At 32.9% G+C, this 20062-nt stretch overlaps 1 pseudogene; it reads left to right on the forward strand.

Annotated features, from left to right (window-relative positions):
* Window positions 1–19443: 19443 nt before the first annotated feature.
* Window positions 19444–20062, forward strand: part of LOC149167196 (CO(2)-response secreted protease-like) — a 28033-nt pseudogene continuing 27414 nt past the window's right edge.

The raw sequence follows: 20062 nt of genomic DNA on the forward strand, positions 1-20062 counted from the left end.
ACATATATATCTTTTTCCCAATATTGAAGGTTGTTGTGAATATACTAATCGATCATGGTTATGGCTCTACAAATTCCTTCTTAAATTGATTCCTATATCACTTTCAACATCCTACAAAATAACCCAAAGAAACCTACTTTGATACTAATATGATCTATAAATTTCTATGGATATTCCACAAGAACAATTTGTCACAACATATTTGATAAAATAACTAAAATTAGACTATTAAGGGTATTTTCCATTAGATTGAAGATTCTTTAATAAATAGATTAAGTGAATAAATAGTTTATATGCAATAAATAAAGAACATAAATAAAATAAATGCATGCACCATCCACCCTAGAAAAGCCTCCTAGAAGATGAGACCACTATGATCTCTTGTCTATGCTAAGGAAATATGCAAGTATGAAGGAAGAGGTACTCCTTATGGAGTTACTTGAAACTTGTGACCTATTAGGATAGTACAAAACCTTAATCCTCTATATTCTTCTTTCTAATTTCCCATTCTTAATTACTCTACTAAACTATGGAAAAAACTACAACAACATAAAAGGGAATCCCTACTCCTAGCATCCTTGTATTTAACATAGCATGATAGCCAAGAAAACTCTAGGGGTAAAGTTTGACTCCATCAACCCTCATAAGGAGTTATAGTTTTAGAACTTCTAGAGTCTTCTTGGAAGTCCACATATGGCTATCCACGTTTTTATGAGGAATTGAAGATGATGTAGCATCCTCTCATACCATGGTAGTCAAATTGTGAGTAGCATAAATTTTACATACAATCTCTTATTGAAGTGATTATTTCATTATTGGAAAGGTATCCGATTGTGGATTAGAATTCCAAGATCCTACACTAAATAGGGAACGTTTTAACGTTAAAAAATGTCATTTCATGCCTCAAAATGGGCATGGAAGGTTTCACACCATAATTCTCCAAATTGAGTCTCACTATCAACATGACTCTATACATTGCTTCCTAGAAAGTCTAAAGAATTTAACCAATGCATGTCCATTTTAAAATTGTATATATCAATAATTGAGAGGTATCAATTTTTTGAAGGTGTACTTTATTAATATTATTTAATATGGAATAATTATACATAATGTGGAATTAAATGATACAAGAAAAATTCACCTTAAACATCCCAACATTTATCAAAGGTTATGTAAACAAAAGTGAGTCAAAGTTAACCACATACTATAGTCGGCTATTGTTAACCAACATGAAACAAATTCAACCACACACTATAGTCAACCATTTTAAATCCAATTTAACTAAAGTAACCTACAACATACCATAGTTAGACATTATGATCTCTACCAAACCAAATTAACCATCACACTCAACCATAGTCACATTTACTTAACAATAGTTAATCTTTGACACTCAAACACACTTAACCATATTCAAACACTATTAAAAATACTCAACCATATTTAACCACAATCAACCAAAGATAATTATACTCAACTATAGTGAACTATGAAGAACCATAATGGACCAAAGTCAATTATTGTGAGCAATAATTAGCCATAGTCAAACAAAATCAATAATGATCAATCATAGTCAACAATGATCAACCCTATCACCATGGCATACTATAGTCAACCATATTCAACCAATGTTAACCAAATTCAACCTAATGTGAAGCATATTTAACCATTATGGTCTATACTTAACCAAATTCAACCATCTTACTCAATGACAATCACATTTAATTAACGATATTTTCTATTTGACAGACTCAAATACACTTAATCATAGTAAAAATTGTCAACCATAACCAAATATAATCAAATATCAAACATAGCTAACCACTCCAAAGTCAATTATTCTTCACAATAGTCAACTAACTTCAACCCTATCAACATGGTCTAGTATAGTCAACCAAACTCTACCATCATCAAATATAGTGAACCATAGTCAAACATGGTCATCCATAGTCCACCATTGTTAACCAAATTTAATCAAAGTCACCCTATGATCAACTATAGCTAATTACACACATTTCTATTTTGGAATAGGGCTTCTAGTATTCTATTTTAACTAGTGCAACCATATAAATTAAATGGTTAGTAAATGTCAATATGCATCAACCCTTAGTAAGCATCAAAGCGCAAGCGCTTACTTCATGATACATCTAATGTTTTTCAAATTGAAAAAAAGAAATTCATAAAAATTAACTAAATTATACATTTATTATTATTATTATTATTATTTGTAAAAGAATTAATATTTAAGTTAAACATATATAGAAAAAATATGTAACAAGATTCTTAAGAGTGTAGATTCATCCCCACTTTTCCATGGAGATTATTAATCTATAAATAGGCTTGGTTATAGTACCATTTGCCGATACCATGACTTATCAATACCACATGCCGAAAAACCCACAATTCATTTCATATGATATTTTTTTTAATTATCAATAATTATTAGTTGGATGGTATGGATGTAACCTCCTTGGAATATTATAAAATATTCCTAGTAGTAGTCACAAATCAAAGGTTGAAAATTATCTAAAAATTTGTTATGTCATATGAACATGAGTTGTGGTATTTTTGGCATGTTGTATTAGTAAGCCATGGATATTATGAGAAAGTGCATTAAGAATTCCCATGATAAAGTGGAGGTGAATCTTTACGGTTAAGAATCTTGTTATGTGTTCTTTTAAATATATATAGGTTTAACTCATATACTAATAATAATAATAAAGTTATAATTTAACTAATTTTTATGATGATTTTAATCTTTCAATTTGAAATGTATCATGAGGTAAGTGTTTTAATACTTATTGGCATTTATCAACTATTTAATTTATAAGTTTTTTCTAGTTATTATGATGTTTACTAACCCATATTCAACTATTCATACTCAACCATAGTCATTTTTCCTTAACATTACATAATATTTAACATACTCAAACACATTTAATCAACCACAAAATTTCTATGATAACATTTGTTAAAAAAAAGATATTTTTTTAAATGTGAGAAATGACATTATATGACTGTAAACCCAACACATACTAGAATAATTAGCCTAAGAAAATTCCCCTTTTTCCTTCTTTCAAATCCTTTGAATTTACCCATACAAGTGCATTTCAAATCCTTTGAATTTACCCATACAAGTGCAATGACATTACTAATTTCATTTTATATTTAAAACAATAACTTTTGAAAATTTGTTCTCATTCACATATTTGAAAACAATTTCTTTTATATTCTTACCATAGACTTTGGAAGGAACTTTCTTTTATCTAGTTGTATCCCAACCTCGTCATACGAACTTTAGGAACTTTAACTTTGACCACAAAATATTGGTAGATAAATGAAAATAATTTCTTTTATGTTCTTACCATAGACTTTGGAAGGAACTTTCTTTTATCTAGTTATATCCAAACCTCGTCATAATAACTTTAGGAACTTTAACTTTGACCACAAAATATTCGTAGATTGATCATCTAAAGATGCAAGACAAGACATATAATTCAAAAATTCTCATCACGAGCCTCTTTTTCAATGACGTTGCTAATAAATACACCTAAATTAAGAGCTCCTTTACAATCTATCATATTTTAAATATGAATTGAAGAAATACACTCGCTCAACTTGTTATATTATTTATAATTTATTTTAAGCTCTTTTCAAGTGCACCACATGTGATGGCTACAGTTGTCCAAAAGCTTCCGTGGATCTTAGTGATTTTTGGATGAAAAAAGTGGTGATGTTTTTAGTTTAAAATATTCTAGTTTTCTCTTAAAAAAGTGGTGATGTTTTTAGTTTAAAATATTCTAGTTTTCTCTTATTATTAAAACCATTTTACACAATAAAATTTTATAATATTTCCCTTTCTCGTGGAAAAAGAACATTTCAGAAAGCACAATGTGCTATACAAAAACAAACTTTTTATCAAATCAAAATGCATAAGAAAGGTACTCAAAGGAGGGTTCATAAAAACAATTTTTTTATCAAATCAAAAATGCATGAGAAAGGTACTTAAAGGAGGGTGCTTGGAGCAGGTGTCTAACTCACACAAAAGGGGGTTTCATCTCCCATTATACTTAGTGCATTGCATGTTCTCTCGTCACTTTCATAACACATATCTGGCACAAGGTTAAATTTCATTTGATATTGCAAGTGGCATATAGAGATATAAGAGGACTCAAGAGGAGAATTCTATTAGATTGGCGGAGCTAGATGAATTTTTTCAAAATATAGAATGCAATATGAGAATAATTTTTCAAATATAGAATGCAATATGAGAATTCTAGCAGGGAGATCAACCAACATATCCTTCTCTTCAGATGAGGATACTTACTAGCTAGTGCAGATGTTTGGAGATTCTGCACAACAATTGTTATGACTCACTAGTTTTTCTCTTGCAACACTAGTAGTCTCTTTTTGTCTTCTCATGTAAATGTATCTCAAGGTCTAGCACATCCACCCTATTTTATAAGATTTTATTTATAAGATGTTCTACTTAGACAAGATCTTAGCAGCTTCAAGGCTCTAAAGTTATCTTACTGGTGTGGCTTCCCTTTGTGCAGACTAGTAATAGAAATTTTTGGTCTATATAATCCCCGTTCAAAATATTGCAAAGTTCCTAACTTCAAAAATGAAAATGCACGAGAAAGGAAATTTTGAAGCAATGTGACATGTCATGGCTGAAAACATTTTAAGTATGATACCAAATGTATCGTAATGAAAGAAATTCTGAGTTGCGTGAAAGGAAATGTATTGAAAAAAAATCATAAAATACGATGTGTCCAAAATAAACATATATTTATGTGATGTAATATGTCATGAAAAGGACGATTTGCAATGATATAATATATTTCCGCCAAAATTGTTTTAAATGTGATACAAATTATGGCATGATGAAATAAATTATAAAAAAAAATGATTTATCACATTGAAAAAAACTATTGTACAATATAGTGTAGCCAAAGGTGCTCTAGGTGTGATATGTATTGTCAAAATGATGGAAATTTTTAAAAAGTGAAAAAAACTTTGACACTATACAATATATTGTGGCCAAAGGTGCTCCAGGTGTGATATGTATTGTGAAAATGATGGAAATTTTGAGAAAGTGTGTTGGGTCACATGCAATAAACTTCGAAATGCTTTGATGTGTCACCATGAAAACTTGGAATGATTTATATGTCATATAGCCAAAGAATTTTTACATTTGATATGGTGAATCCAAACAAAATTTTTAGTAGATGCAAAAGGTGGCTTTCAAACAATGTGATATGGTGCAATGCATTGTGTTGTGAAGATATTAAAAAACAAGTTAGTTGCTAGCAGACATCGAAGAATTCAAGTTGATAAGCATCTTGAATTTGAATGACATCAAAGACTGCAATCTTTTGGTCAAGAAGATGTTGAAATAAGTTCTTTTTGAATTCAGAAACTACAGGCTCACATGATGATGCAAAGTTGAAAATCACCATCCACACAATGCAGTAGCAAATGAACCAATTAAGATTGCAGGAAGAATTTCCACAACACTATTTTTTGTTGGCACTAAAAGCGTCTACCTTTCGTTCTCAAATCTTAGCTGACAGAATCACCATGTTCGAGATTGATAAAGCAGCACTCGGTGACCTGTGTGTGGCCTTGTGAGATGATTCCCATTCCGGAAAATCATTCAGAACCAACACTTCATATATGTCAACATTCAAGTGCTCAAGAAGGATTCAACCTTCGGAAAATAGGTTTCTGTAATGTACCTCGGTAACCTCGCATGTAAAAGCAGGGAGTTAGAATTTTTTTATTATAAAAATTACCCACAAGTAATTATCCAATTCACAACTCCACAATTCCTCATTAACCATTAGATATAATGTACATTAGCACATCAAGTAAATTATAATAAAAGATAGTAAGTTGCTTAACCATTAACCACTGTGGTAGTATAATATCATAAACTGTCTCTTGAATCCTTGCATCCATTTCATGATTTCCTTAACCATATTAGTTAATCACATACTTGGACATTATGATTATGCCATCAAATAAAGACCCATCGACATCAATGATTCATCATCATCAAACTGACATAAAAGGCAATCACACCATTGAACACCAATATACCCTGGAAACCCCGTAGGGTGAAAACTAGAAAACGTTTAATCTTATTATTAAACGCTCGTGAGGGTTTTCACCCCTCACTCAATGGCTTATAAGGGATTCCATCCCTTAACCATTGTTATAAAATCATTACAATGAATTATCATTAGGTTGTCACATAACTAGCTAAAAGCTAATACAGTTTCCATGATGTTTCCATGAAACCCTTTACTTACATACTGCCACATGCAACATTCCTTGTGGCATGATTGTTCTAGCAATGTACGATCCTGCAACTTGTACTCATCTGCATGGACCGTTAATCCCCTTCCTGCCACAACATTAAACATCACTTTTCTTTGGCTCCAACCGCTATCGCTTCATGTCAATGTTATCATCAACCAGCTTTGGCAACAAGATTAGATACCATATTAATCAATCAATAATCAACCTCTAAAAGAGATCTTTTAACATCTACTCATATGCATGAGCAAGCATGACATACTATTTAACTAGTACATATACTCAAGTAAATATTGTTTTACCTTCACAATGTTTATTCACACTAATGCATAATTCTCTTTAAGAGATCTAACCCATTAGTTCTACTAACATGTATAACACATTTGTTATATCTTCATACATGTAATAAACTATTGTTTCTATGCTTAAGCACATATGTTCTTTTCACATAGTTATTTTTCGAGAACTCAACATAGTTTCTCTATCATACAAAGAACATAACTCTTATATCACAATGACTATTCTTTGTGCATACATTAGCTTATCATAATAGCACTTCTTTAACGTATGCAACACATATTCCCTTCACTAGAATACTACCATCATTTCATGTAACAAATCACATACTTCTTTCTTAAGGAAGTCATTATAACCCCATTTCTTTATCTTCCTATATGTAAGTTCCTCATGCTTCCCTTTCAAGAAATTATTATAGATTCCATCTTTATGCATAAAAATTCAGGAAACAATAACATGGTTAACTTAACCTTTTATGCACTAAAATCAAGAAACCGACACAACTCATCAAACACGGCAATATTTTCACGAGATTATCATTTACAAGAAAGTTAACATAATCGCTTTTTCTACGTACAAACAAAAAAATATTTCCAAAATCACAATAGCTACCCTTATGTGCATGCAACTTGTGTTTTTCCTAACACAATTACTTTTACTTCAATGCACATAATCTTTTCATGAAACAAGTATGGATTCTGGTTCTTTTATGAACACTATTCATATGTGTCTTCTAAGGAAATAATCTCTATTTTTGTTTTCAAGAGATCTCCCATAAAGTCATTATCTTCATGCATGAAGAATGCACTCTTTTCCTAAAAACAGGACTATATTTATGTGTATGTAAAAATACTCTTTCTTCAACAAAGTTAGTATGATTACCTATGTGCCTAGAAGCACATCATTAGCAATTTATATCATGTGTGGAATGCATATCTATTTCACAAAAGCTTCGAAATCAGCTAGCATCCCAATGCAATAAAGCATGTATCCCTTTTCGATAAAATTCAACTTAACTACTACTCCTTTTAAATGCATTCTCTTTTCCATAAATGCAATAACTATTATTTGAATATGGGTTATCCTTACCCAAAATAGCTACTTCTATGTCAAAATAAACATACACTCATTTCAAATACTAACACAAACTACTAGCTCTTCCAAGATTTGGCATAGATACTTATCTCTTCAGTGGTTGAATCCATACTTCCATTGCATGCTTCCATCAAAATATTAAAACAACATGCGGCCAACGTGCTCATCATCTGGATATCTGACGACTACAAAGGAGCAAATGCAGTGGTGCACATAGTAATTGCTACCGCTGCTGAAGCAGCCCTTGTAGGTCCGCCTGGAGGCCCCAAAACCCCAACTTCAGGCCGAGCCTCTCGACCTCTAAGCAGAGCCTCTCTTTCCTATCAGGATCTTTTATGATGTGGATATTGAAGGGTATGTGGGCATCGATCAGAGGCTCGGCAAGGTCGAAGGCCTTAGTCTATGTGAAGGCATCAAAATTGTCCTCAAGCTTCTTCTAGGACTCCTTGTCGTTGTTGTCCTCAACAAATGAATCAATAGAACCCCAGTCAGCCTTGTACAAAACACTAGTCAGCCTAACATGGAGAAGGATCAGGTTATTGACCTGGCGGAGGTAATCAAACACGACCCATTTTTCTGTAAAGGCACTCAAATGCCCCCCGGATTATTTCGTGGCTTCTCCATAGGTTCTACAGTCTCGCCAATTGTGAGGATCGTTACTCTTGGATTGTTTTCCCTTGAGTAATCCCCAGTCTCAGAGGCTTAGGGTGACATTTACAGCGAGGATGCCATGAATTGGTTAGAATGTAACTGCCTCCTCTGTCTGGCGCTTCCTCTCCGCTCATTTGCATGCCTCCCCTTCATATGAGGAAGCCCCGCTATTCATTCCCCTATCCAAGGTAATTCCCCCCCTCATGACCACTGCTGCTATGGTTGAATACATGGCTGAATCAGTTTTACAAATAACCAGAATTAGTTTTTGAAACTAATTCATAACATTTTTAACAAAATTACTATTTACTCATCTGTATAATTTTCCACCCAGTTATTTAGGGATGTTACATACTCCCCCCCTTAATAGGAACACCGTCCTCGGTGTTCATCTTTCGTTGGGAACTTGAGATCTTACTCATGATATACCATCTAAACGACACAAAATGTGATCCTTCCTTTTTTAAAATCAAAGATTTCATTCCAAGAAATGACAACAACCAAAATAGTAATGATATAATCATAAGAAATATCAATATTCATAAGCATTCGTAACTGCAAAAATATGCAAGTTCTAATTGCCAACACTTGGCCCTTGTTCAAATTCAAAAACCAAACTCTATATCAACTTACCATTACTTACCATCTACTCTTGAAAATCATGAGCACTTTCACATAAGCATTTTAATAGTGGTTGAACAGCCCATCAACCCTCCATGGTAAGTAATCTTGTGATATGTGATAAACAAATTCAATCGCATTAGTTATAATATTGCGAGTCAAAGGAACTACTTTTAACTATCAATCAATTTTGCAATGTTAGATGATTTTTAAATCACAGTACTTTTACAAGTACTTAAGAGCTCATCACTAATCCACATGCAAACTAAATTAACTATCACTAAAGACATCCACAAAGTACTTCTAAAAGTACCAAAAGAGCACCTAGCTCTCTAATCATCCAACAGTCAATCACTGCATCAAGTGAAAATTGCCTTAGCCCCTACTAAGACGTTCACAAGATTAATAATACAATAAAGGAATTAAAATTTCCAATAACTCCTTATTGAGTACTAAGCTCATTTCCTGTTAAATGTGCATGACATTTTACAAATCTATATATGAAATTCATTTTTAACATAACATATAGCTTATAGTTAATTTCTTAATCTATGAGAACCACAATAGGCTAAAGAATTCCCAACCCAAGGGAACTGGTTTCCACAACCCGATCGAGTCATTTTCACATCCAGACAGTTTCTTTGATAGAGACCTTACCAGGTCTAACATGGAATTCCACTGGCCAACCAGCTCAAGAATTCCAATGACCACATAAACTCTTTTCCCTTATTGAGATAATTTATCTCTAAGGAGAAGAAATCCGGGCAGACAAGTACCATCAACCCCTCCGGGCAGGTAACTGCCATCAACCCAAGGCATTTTAGCCTTTCACAATCCGGGCAGACAAGTACCATCAACCCCTCCGGGCAAGTAACTGCCATCAACCTAAGGCATTCTAGCCTTTCACAACTATCTGCCATTGTCTGGCATGTTAAATTTCTCTTTTATCACTCTTTCCCAAAGTAATTGACATAATGAACCATATAATCATTATCATTAACAAAACAAACATGCATGTATACGATGCATCTACACTTAACCCTCAACATGAGTCCACAACATCTAGCTTGATAGGAAACACAACTGACGTACATGTTGTATGCATTCTGTTTTCCAAATAACACAATCATGCATATCATATAACCTTATTCTTTCTCATTTATGATTGCAATTCTCATTGCAACATTTTACGTGACGAGTTTTCTTGTTTCTATTAAGCTACCACTACTTAATCCCATTAGCAACATTAGTTATACATATGCATCCTTTAACAAGTATTCACTTCCCAAACTTTTTTTAGTTTGCAGCACAATACTATCATGCATAAAAGTATATGCAATATTCATTACTGTATAGATGTAAACAATAGTTGAGCTAACAACCTAAACATTTCCAATTTCCCACAATGTATTTCCATCAACAGACCAATATAGGAAGTAACTACCACAATCACTTGTTTGCGAATTGTGATAAGCTTAAATCAAATTCAATTCTCGCACGTAAGTGCTATTAGTTAATCATACAACACTAACCAATCACAACTACCAATCATCTTAATGGAACCATGGCAAAACTTAATAAAAAATTAGTTATGACAATCAAGTCTTGCTACTTGACTCATTGCATATTTTCAATATCTAAAGGGGTTCTTTTAATGTCCTTTTAAAACAAATTTTCAACCTATTCAAGGATGTTCCCCATAATTTATATTCATGCATTGGCTCATTAAGTTTCGTTCATTGTAACTTCAATCTTGTTTAATAAATGCATCATTGTTGTTGCCATATTTGCAAATCAAAATTTGGTAGTTGATGGTCACTCTCCTCAATAAGTGTTCAATACTTTTCATAAGTGTAATGAGTGTTCAATATTGTTCTTAAGTGCGATAAAAGTTTCATTGTCTTTTATCCTCATTAGGAATCCAATGTCATGAACATAGTTATGCAGCACTTTATTACTTACTACTCAAAGAAGTTTAAACACAAAACACACTTATCATGCTGAAAGTAGTGTACTACGTAAATAAATATGTAAATGGTTAAACTCATACCTGAGTTAATTCCCACTGATGACGTACCTCAATTTCTTTTCCGCTTACCAATTCCCAAAGGTGCCAGTGCTGCAACCTTTAGCTCTGATACCACTTGTAATGTACCCCGGTAACCTCGCATGTAAAAGCAGGGAGTTAGAATTTTTTTAGCTCTGATACCACTTGTAATGTACCCCAGTAATCTCGCATGTAAAAGCAGGGAGTTAGAATTTTTTTTATACAAATTACCCACAAGTAATTATTCAATTCAAAACTCGACAATTCCTCATTAACCATTAGATATAATGTACATTCGCACATCAAGTAAATTTCAATAAAAGACAATAAGTTGCTTAACCATTAACCACTGTGGTAGTATAATATCATAAACTGTCTCTTGAATTCTTGCATCCATTTCATGATTTCCTTAACCGTATTAGTTAATCACATACTTGGACATTATGATTATGCCATCAAATAAAGAACCATCAACATCAAGGATTCATCATCATCAAACTGACACAAAAGGCAATCACACCATTGAACACCAATATACCCTGGAAACCCCGTAGGGTGAAAACCAGCAAACGTTTAATATTATTATTAAACGCTCGTGAGGGTTTTCACCCCTCACTCAATGGCTTATAAGGGATTCCATCCCTTAACCATTGTTATAAAATCATTACAATGAATTATCATTAAGTTGTGACGCAACTCTAGACTGCAAAACCCAGAATCATTACAAATTGTACATATAAAAACGACAATTCCTGTTCTAGTCAATTTCAGTTCACTTTTTGGCAAATTCAACTCATGTGGAAGTTTTAGTTTCTCCTTCATATTTATGATTAAAAACAATATTTAACATTTCTTCTCATAACAAGTTGAATTAATTTTCACACATTAATTTTCGACCTTCAATCTCATCCAATGCAAGTCTCGCCTGTAATACTCTGTCGCTGACATCCATACAATTATTATTTACACCCTTGAATTCAAATAAGATCATGGCACCAGCGCCCAAATATGCCTTTAAATTGAAACGCTTTATTCAATTCTCACTCAATCAAAACACAACTTCCAACCAAACAATCGAACCTTTTGACTTATGGCAATAGCAATTTATGTAAACTGAGAGTTGGCTAGAATCGAATGTCGATATCGCATACCTGTTTCTCATCAATGATGCTCAAACTGTAGCGATCTGCAAACACTACTTTTGAACATATTAGAGCTCCAATCTGGCTTATTACATACTTCAATCGGTTATCTCAGGAAACTGAAAACTATGTATACCAGACGCAGCACCCAATCTACACTCAAATTAACCATATCAAAGCAGAATTTGAAAGCTGTAACAATTACATTGACCTCACTGTAACAATCGATGGCAATTTGAATCGATTACTTCTGACACAACGATTCAACTCGATTTGCAATTTAAACAACATCGATCACCGAATTTGGACAAATTCTACCTGCAAGCGCACGGCCTCTGACAAACTGGCCTCTGCTTAACGCTGGGTTTAGTGCTATTCAACACTGATACGACCTTGCTAACACAATCTTCAGATGATCCACGGCTTCTGTTATTTATAGATAACATATGGATCGATTTCACGCTCAGTTCTGCTTGACGTGTGCTTCAGCTTAACGCAGAAACCAATCCAGTGTATACTCCACTCCACGTGACTACAAAACTGTGACTTCTTTGCGCCCACGAGCTCAGAATGATATCACGATATAAAATCAAACATAAACAGTCATAAATTTGACCCTGCGCTCTTTATCTCCCAGAATTTTGCAGATCATACATTCGAATGACAACGTTCAGGACTTTCAGATGCAGTTAAAGGCGTTCAAGACAGAAACCTTTACATGGCATATATAATTTCAAAGGAACAACACCCTCTTTCAACCAGTGCTTGACCAATACAGGAATTCTTCTTCATGAAATCGATTTAGGGTGATCGATTTACCAATTTCACAATTATAATTTAAGCGTTGTCTCCATAAAAAAAACCCAATTTCATTAATGCCTATTGAAACTCTCAATGGTTCTGAACCGGTTTTGTAATAAAAATCAATGTTGACAATTGAATCTCCTCTGCTTTCACACATCAATTCTACCCACAGATTTATATTAACAACAATGAAACCCAACAAAAACAGAGTCATGTACAATGATTCAACACAAAACTGCAAAATAAAATGCGCTGGATACAACCCTTCACACAGAATTACTATTACAATCAATTACGCAGACATATCATGCTCAAGTCTACACAATTTGGCATTCGATTACACACAAACGCAGTTACTTTTATAATATTTAGAAAAAAAACGAAAAAGAGTTTCGCTTTTGACTCAATTTCACACAAACACAATCTTCACACCTCTCTGAGCTCTCGCTCTACACCAAGCCTATCTAATTCTACCTCACATCTCTCTTCTCAATTGTACAAGAAGACACAATTTATACAAATGAATGGTTCATGAACCAATTCTGATTCTGAACCAGAAATCTCTCAACCTCTCCTAAAAAAATCTCTTCAATCCCACTCTTTTCTAAACTAACACTAAATAAAGCTTTTAAAATCTCTCATACTCTATTCTAGCCAAATAAATCCAACTATTTGGCCTGATCTCCATACAAGGAGGATCACTCAGCCACCTATACCCTTTCCTCAATAAATAAACACTCTCACATATTTAAACAAATAATTTAATTAAATTATTTTTTTTCAGTCCCTTGCTAGTCACAACATGTGACCATACTATCACATTGCTGACTGGCCTGAATGCTCCTGCATCAAGTTGTCACATAACTAGCTATAATCTAATACAATTTCCATGAAACCCTTTATTTACATACCGCCACATGTAACATTCCTTGTGGCATGATTGTTCTAGGAATGTACGATCCCACAACTTGTACTCATCTGCATGGACCATTAATCCTCTTCCTGCCACAACATTAAACATCACTTTTCTTTGGCTCCAACCGCTATCGCTTCCTGTCAATGTTATCATCAACTAGCTTTGGCAACAAGAATAGATGCCATATTAATCAATCAATAATCAACCTCTAAAAGATATCTTTTAACATCTACTCATATGCATGAGCAAGCATGACATATTATTTAACTATACTTTTGGCAACAAGAATAGATGCCATATTAATCAATCAATAATCAACCTCTAAAAGATATCTTTTAACATCTACTCATATGCATGAGCAAGCATGACATACTATTTAACTAGTATATTGTTTTACCTTCACAATGTTTATTCACACTAATGCATAATTCTCTTTAAAAGATCTAATCCATTAGTTCTACTAACATGTATAACACATTCGTTATATCTTCATACATGTAATAAACTATTGTTTCTATGCTTAAGCACATATGTTCTTTTCACATAGTTATTTTTCGAGAACTCTACATAGTTTCTCTATCATACATAGTTTCTCTATCATACAAAGAACATAACTCTTATATCACAATGACTATTCTTTGTGCATACATTAGCTTATCATAATAGCACTACTTTAACGTATGCAACACATATTCCCTTCACTAGAATACTACCATCACTTCATGTAACAAATCACATACTTCTTTCTTAAGGAAGTCATTATAACCCCATTTCTTTATCTTCCTATATGTAAGTTCCTCATGCTTCCCTTTCAAGAAATTATTATAGATTCCATCTTTATGCATCAAAATTCAAGAAATAATAACATGGTTAACTTAACCTTTTATGCACATACTTCTTTCTTAAGGAAGTCATTATAACCTCATTTCTTTATCTTCCTATATGTAAGTTCCTCATGCTTCCCTTTCAAGAAATTATTATAGATTCCATCTTTATGCATCAAAATTCAAGAAATAATAACATGGTTAACTTAACCTTTTATGCACTAAAATCAAGAAACCGACACAACTCATTAAACACGACAATCTTTTCATGAGATTATCATTTTCAAGAAAGTTAACATAATCACTTTCTCTACGTACACACAAAAACATCTTTCCAAAATCACAATAGCTACCCTTATGTGCATGCAACTTGTGTTTTTCCTAACACAATTACTTTTACTTCAATGCACATAATCTTTTCATGAAACAAGTATGGATTCTGGTTCTTTTATGAACACTATTCATATGTGTCTTCCAAGGAAATAATCTCTATTTTTGTTTTCAAGAGATCTCCCATAAAGTCATTATTTTCATGCATGAAGAATGCACTCTTTTCCTAAAAAGAAGACTATATTTATGTGTATATAAAAATACTCTTTCTTCAAGAAAGTTAGTATGATTACCTATGTGCCTAGAAGCAAATCATTAGCAATTTCCATCATGCGTGCAATGCATATCTATTTCACAAAGACTTCGAAATCAACTAGCATCCCAATGCAATGCATATCTATTTCACAAAAACTTCGAAATCAACTAGCATCCCAATGCAATAAAGCATGTATCCCTTTTCAGTAAAATTCAACTTAACTACTACTCCTTTTAAATGCATTCTCTTTTCCATAAATGCAATAACTATTATTTGAATATGGGTTATCCTTACCCAAAATAGCTACTTCTATGTCAAAATAAACATACACTCATTTCAAATACTAACACAAACTACACCCTGTTCCCAGATTTGGCATAGATACTTATCTCTTCGGTGGCTGACTCCATGCTTCCACTGCATGCTTCCATCAAAATAATAAAACAACGTGCGGCCAGCGTGTTCATCAGCCGGATATCTGACGACTACAAAGGAGCAGACGCAGTGGTGCACATAGTAATTGCTACCGCTGCCGAGGCGGCCCTTGTAGGTCCGCCTGGAGGCCCCAAAACCCCAACTTTAGGCCGAGCCTCTCGACCTCTAAGCAGAGCCTCTCTTTCCTATCGGGATCTTTTACGATGTGGATCTTGAAGGGTATGTGGGCATCGATCAGAGGCTGGGCAAGGTCGAAGGCCTTAGTCTATGTGAAGGCATCAAAATCGTCCTCAAGCTTCTGCTAGGACTCCTTGTCGTTGTTGTCCTCAACAAATGAATCGATAGAACCCCAATCAGCCCCGTATAGAACGCTGGTCAGCCTAACATGGAGAAGGATAAGGTTATCGCCCGGGCGGAGGTAATTAAACACGGCCCATTTTTCTGCAAAGGCACTCAAATGCCCCCCCGTTTATTTCGTGGCTTCTCGGTAGGTTCTACAGTCTCGCCAATTGTGAGGATCGTTACTCTTGGATTGTTTTCCCTTGAGTAAGCCCTGGTCTCGGAGGCTTAGGGTGACATTTACAGCGAGGATGCCATGAATCAGTTAGAATGTAACCGCCTCCTCTGTCTGGCGCTTCCTCTCCGCTCATTTGCACGCCTCCCCTTCACATGAGGAAGCCCCGCTATTCATTCCCCTATCCAAGGTAATTCCCCCCCTCATGACCACTGCTGCTATTCATTCCCCTATCCAAGGTAATTCCCCCCCTCATGACCACTGCTGTTACGGTTGAGTACGTGGCTAAATCAGTTTTACAAATAACCAGAATTAGTTTTTGAAATTAATTCGTAACCTTTTTAGCAAAATTACTATTTACTCATCTGCATAATTTTCCACCCAGTTATTTAGGGATGTTACAGTTTCCAAGTTCACGATCCTGTTGTAGAGTTTGAGGAGAAGCATTAGCATTAGCATTAGTTAGCAGCGATTCTGAGGCTTCCCTCGATTAGAAGGCGCATAGTTCCAGATTAGAAAGATGCGTTGTGCAAGCTGCATAGGAGTGAACGTTCAATACAGAAGGCAATCCAATCTGAAATAATATAATATGCTACAACAGTGATCTTAATGTACAACTGCAGTGTAGTGTATATAGTAAACATATAGTTTAACCTAAAATCCAAGATGTTTTTCTTGGAACATTGAGATTAATTTTCAGATAAAATTCATGGGAAAAAGATAGTAAGAAAGAATGAAAACAAGAGTAAGCTACATTATATGAATATTTTAGAATCTCAGGAAAAAAGTGAAATTAATTATTTGATATGGTTTTTGTTTATTAAATTTGATAATATTTTCAAAATAATTAATTGTTTAATCTCAATTTCTTAATAGAATTCCAAAATATTTTAAAATTTAATAGAAATCACTTATCTAATAAAAATTAAAAATGGAATGTTTCAATGTGCAACCACAAAAAATAGAATTACTGCTCTTAAATTTATTTAGGCTATTGAATTTAAAAAATTTTAAAATCCAATACAGAGATTCTCTATGTCCCTCAAATCCCAAAATAATAGAAATAAAGATACCGATGTCAATGATGTGCGAAATATGAGGCAGGATACGGAATGGGCTCTGATAGAGGGGTTTAATTAGTCTGAAATTAGAAATTTTATTAAATTTTGTAATGTCAAATATAGGTTATTAATTAAGTTTGCGCCCAATTAGATTCAATGGTTTTGCTGCCAGCGCGTTGACTTCTCTCCGCTATTCCCTACCCAAACCTTCCAGCCCCACGCAACATTGAACGGAAAAGGAAATGATCCACAATTCAAGAGAAGCTTCTTATTTTGAGGCCGCCATTGAATATCGACAATCCAATTTGGGAGAGAAGTAAGCATCTTTACTAAATTTTATAAAGTAGAATTTTTTAAAAAATTGATAAAGTAAATATGGTTAACGAATTAAGTGGACAATTTTCCCGTAATTAAGTGGACAATTATGTGAGAAACATATTTACTACTAATAAAATGTTTTGAAAAATAATTAATTAATTTTAATAATTTAATATATTTAATATTCTAAAATAATTAAATTAAAATATATATAATTAAATAATTATATTTTTATTAATGTTACATGAGTTTTGGGAATGTTTGAAATTAGGATATAATTGTCCGAAAGTTTCCCAAAATTTATAGAAATCAGCGAAGTGATAATATTATATAATAAAAAAATAAAAAATAATTTTTAATTATATAATTTATATAATAATTAAAATTAATATTAATATAAAATATTTAAATATTAAAATCAATTTAAATATATAAATAATAAATATATAATCTCTTTTATATAAATATATTCTCTCTTTTATATATATAAAATGTTAAGTTTGTTATCAGTTCTCTGACATGTTTTTCTAATTATTTTTACTAGAAAAAACAACTCTAATGAGTAAGCATTGACTGCAACATACAATATGCACACACAATGTTCCGTCATATATATATATATATATATATATATAAAGAAATACTCATCAACATGACATTTCAAATATCGGATGCCACATACTTCTTTAACCCATCAAGAGATTGCTCAAATTTCTCAATTAAAGATAGACTTTGTATTTCCCAACCCTAGAGAACGTCGAAACTCCAAAAAAAACAATATTCAAAACTCCCCAACTTTCCGAGCTGTAGCGGAAAAAATAACTTTACCGTACAATTTCAAAGCTCTCAAACGCAAACTCTCAAAAGCGATTCAATGTAACAGAGTATATTTTTAATTAAATAAATATATATAAAAAATTAGAATTTAATGGTGGATAAGTTAAAGAAAATCTAAATTAGATAACTTACCTATCCTAATTGGATAAATAATATAAACAGTGATGTTCTCGTACAAGAGTTAGATTTAAATACGTTCATTAGTTTTTCTATTTTTAAAGATGCTTAATGAAATATAAAATAAATTTTTATTATGATTTTTATTAATATAGCTTAATTATTTTATATATTTTTAAATTAATTTTTATCCAAAATTTAGTAATAATTACAAATTTAGATGTTTATGATAGATTTTTTTTTTGGGCTAAAATCACCAATTTAGATTTAGTAATAATTACAAATTTAGATTTCAAATTTATAAAATTATTTATAAATTTAAATAATAAAAAATTATAATTTTTTTTAAGTTTTATTAATGTAATAAAAACACAAAACAAAACTTATGACCATTATATTAAACTCGTTTTATTTTATTCTTTATTATAAATTAAAATTATTTACTAATATTAAATTTCCTTATTACCATGGGCTTACAACCTTTCCAACTTTACAACACAAAACTATCCAAATCCAATTATGCGAGCTAGACTCTGAAATAAATGCATTGAAACCCCGTTCATTTCAACCCCATCACCAATTTAATTTAAAATTTTGACTGCGTAACTTCCCCCTGAATACGTGGAACTTGTATTGATTTAAAGAATTGTTCCGCCAATTCAATTACAGAGGGACTTGTATTACAATCTGAACAATGACTACCAACAATTTATTGCTGGTTATCACGTTACTTGTAACACTCCTGAGCTGCAGGGTCAATGGTGAAGATAAGCAGGTAGTAATTTCACAAGTTCTGTATTTTCTGGACAAACTCGAATTTGCAGCATCTCCGTGACAAGTTCTGATTTGTTTACATGGGCGGCTCCCGTGACGATGGAAAGGCTTCCATAATTAGTAGCTATGTGTCGCTGCTGTCCTCTGTGATAGGAAGGTAAGGCGCGGTTTTAGTCATGGCACCAATGTGATTCAACAGTACTGTATTTTTACAATTTTTCAGTTCTAACATTATCTTCCGATGGCTTGCAGTCGCAAGAATGCAGAGTCATCGCTCGTCTATGGCTATAGACATGCTTTCGCAGGCTTCTCTGCAGTTATTTCCAAAAAGCAAGCATCTGCTATTTCTGGTATACCATTAAATTAGGTCCTGGTTTTGTACCGTTAATGGATTGGATATTGGGTGGTGGAGGAATTGCTCGGATAGTCAAAAGTGGCTGGAATTTGGGCAAAAAAATTTGCAGAGACAGTGTTTGAATCGTGTCTTTGATGGTGGAAATAGATTAAGCACCATAAAAATGTCTAGAACACCTAAATTTTTAAAGTTTAACAACTATAACTTGGATTTACAAAAAAACATTGCCAGATTTTCTCTAAATATAACTGGAATTTCCATAACTTTCCGGCCAATTCCTCCCACTAGTTAGATTATATGTTTGAATGTGATTATATTGTACTTGATGGTTCGGACTGGTTCGA

Source organism: Pinus tabuliformis, chromosome 5_1, assembly GCF_031772625.1.
Source record: "Pinus tabuliformis cultivar Carrire ecotype Pingquan chromosome 5_1, CPIR1, whole genome shotgun sequence".
NCBI classification, from domain to species: Eukaryota; Viridiplantae; Streptophyta; class Pinopsida; order Pinales; family Pinaceae; genus Pinus; species Pinus tabuliformis.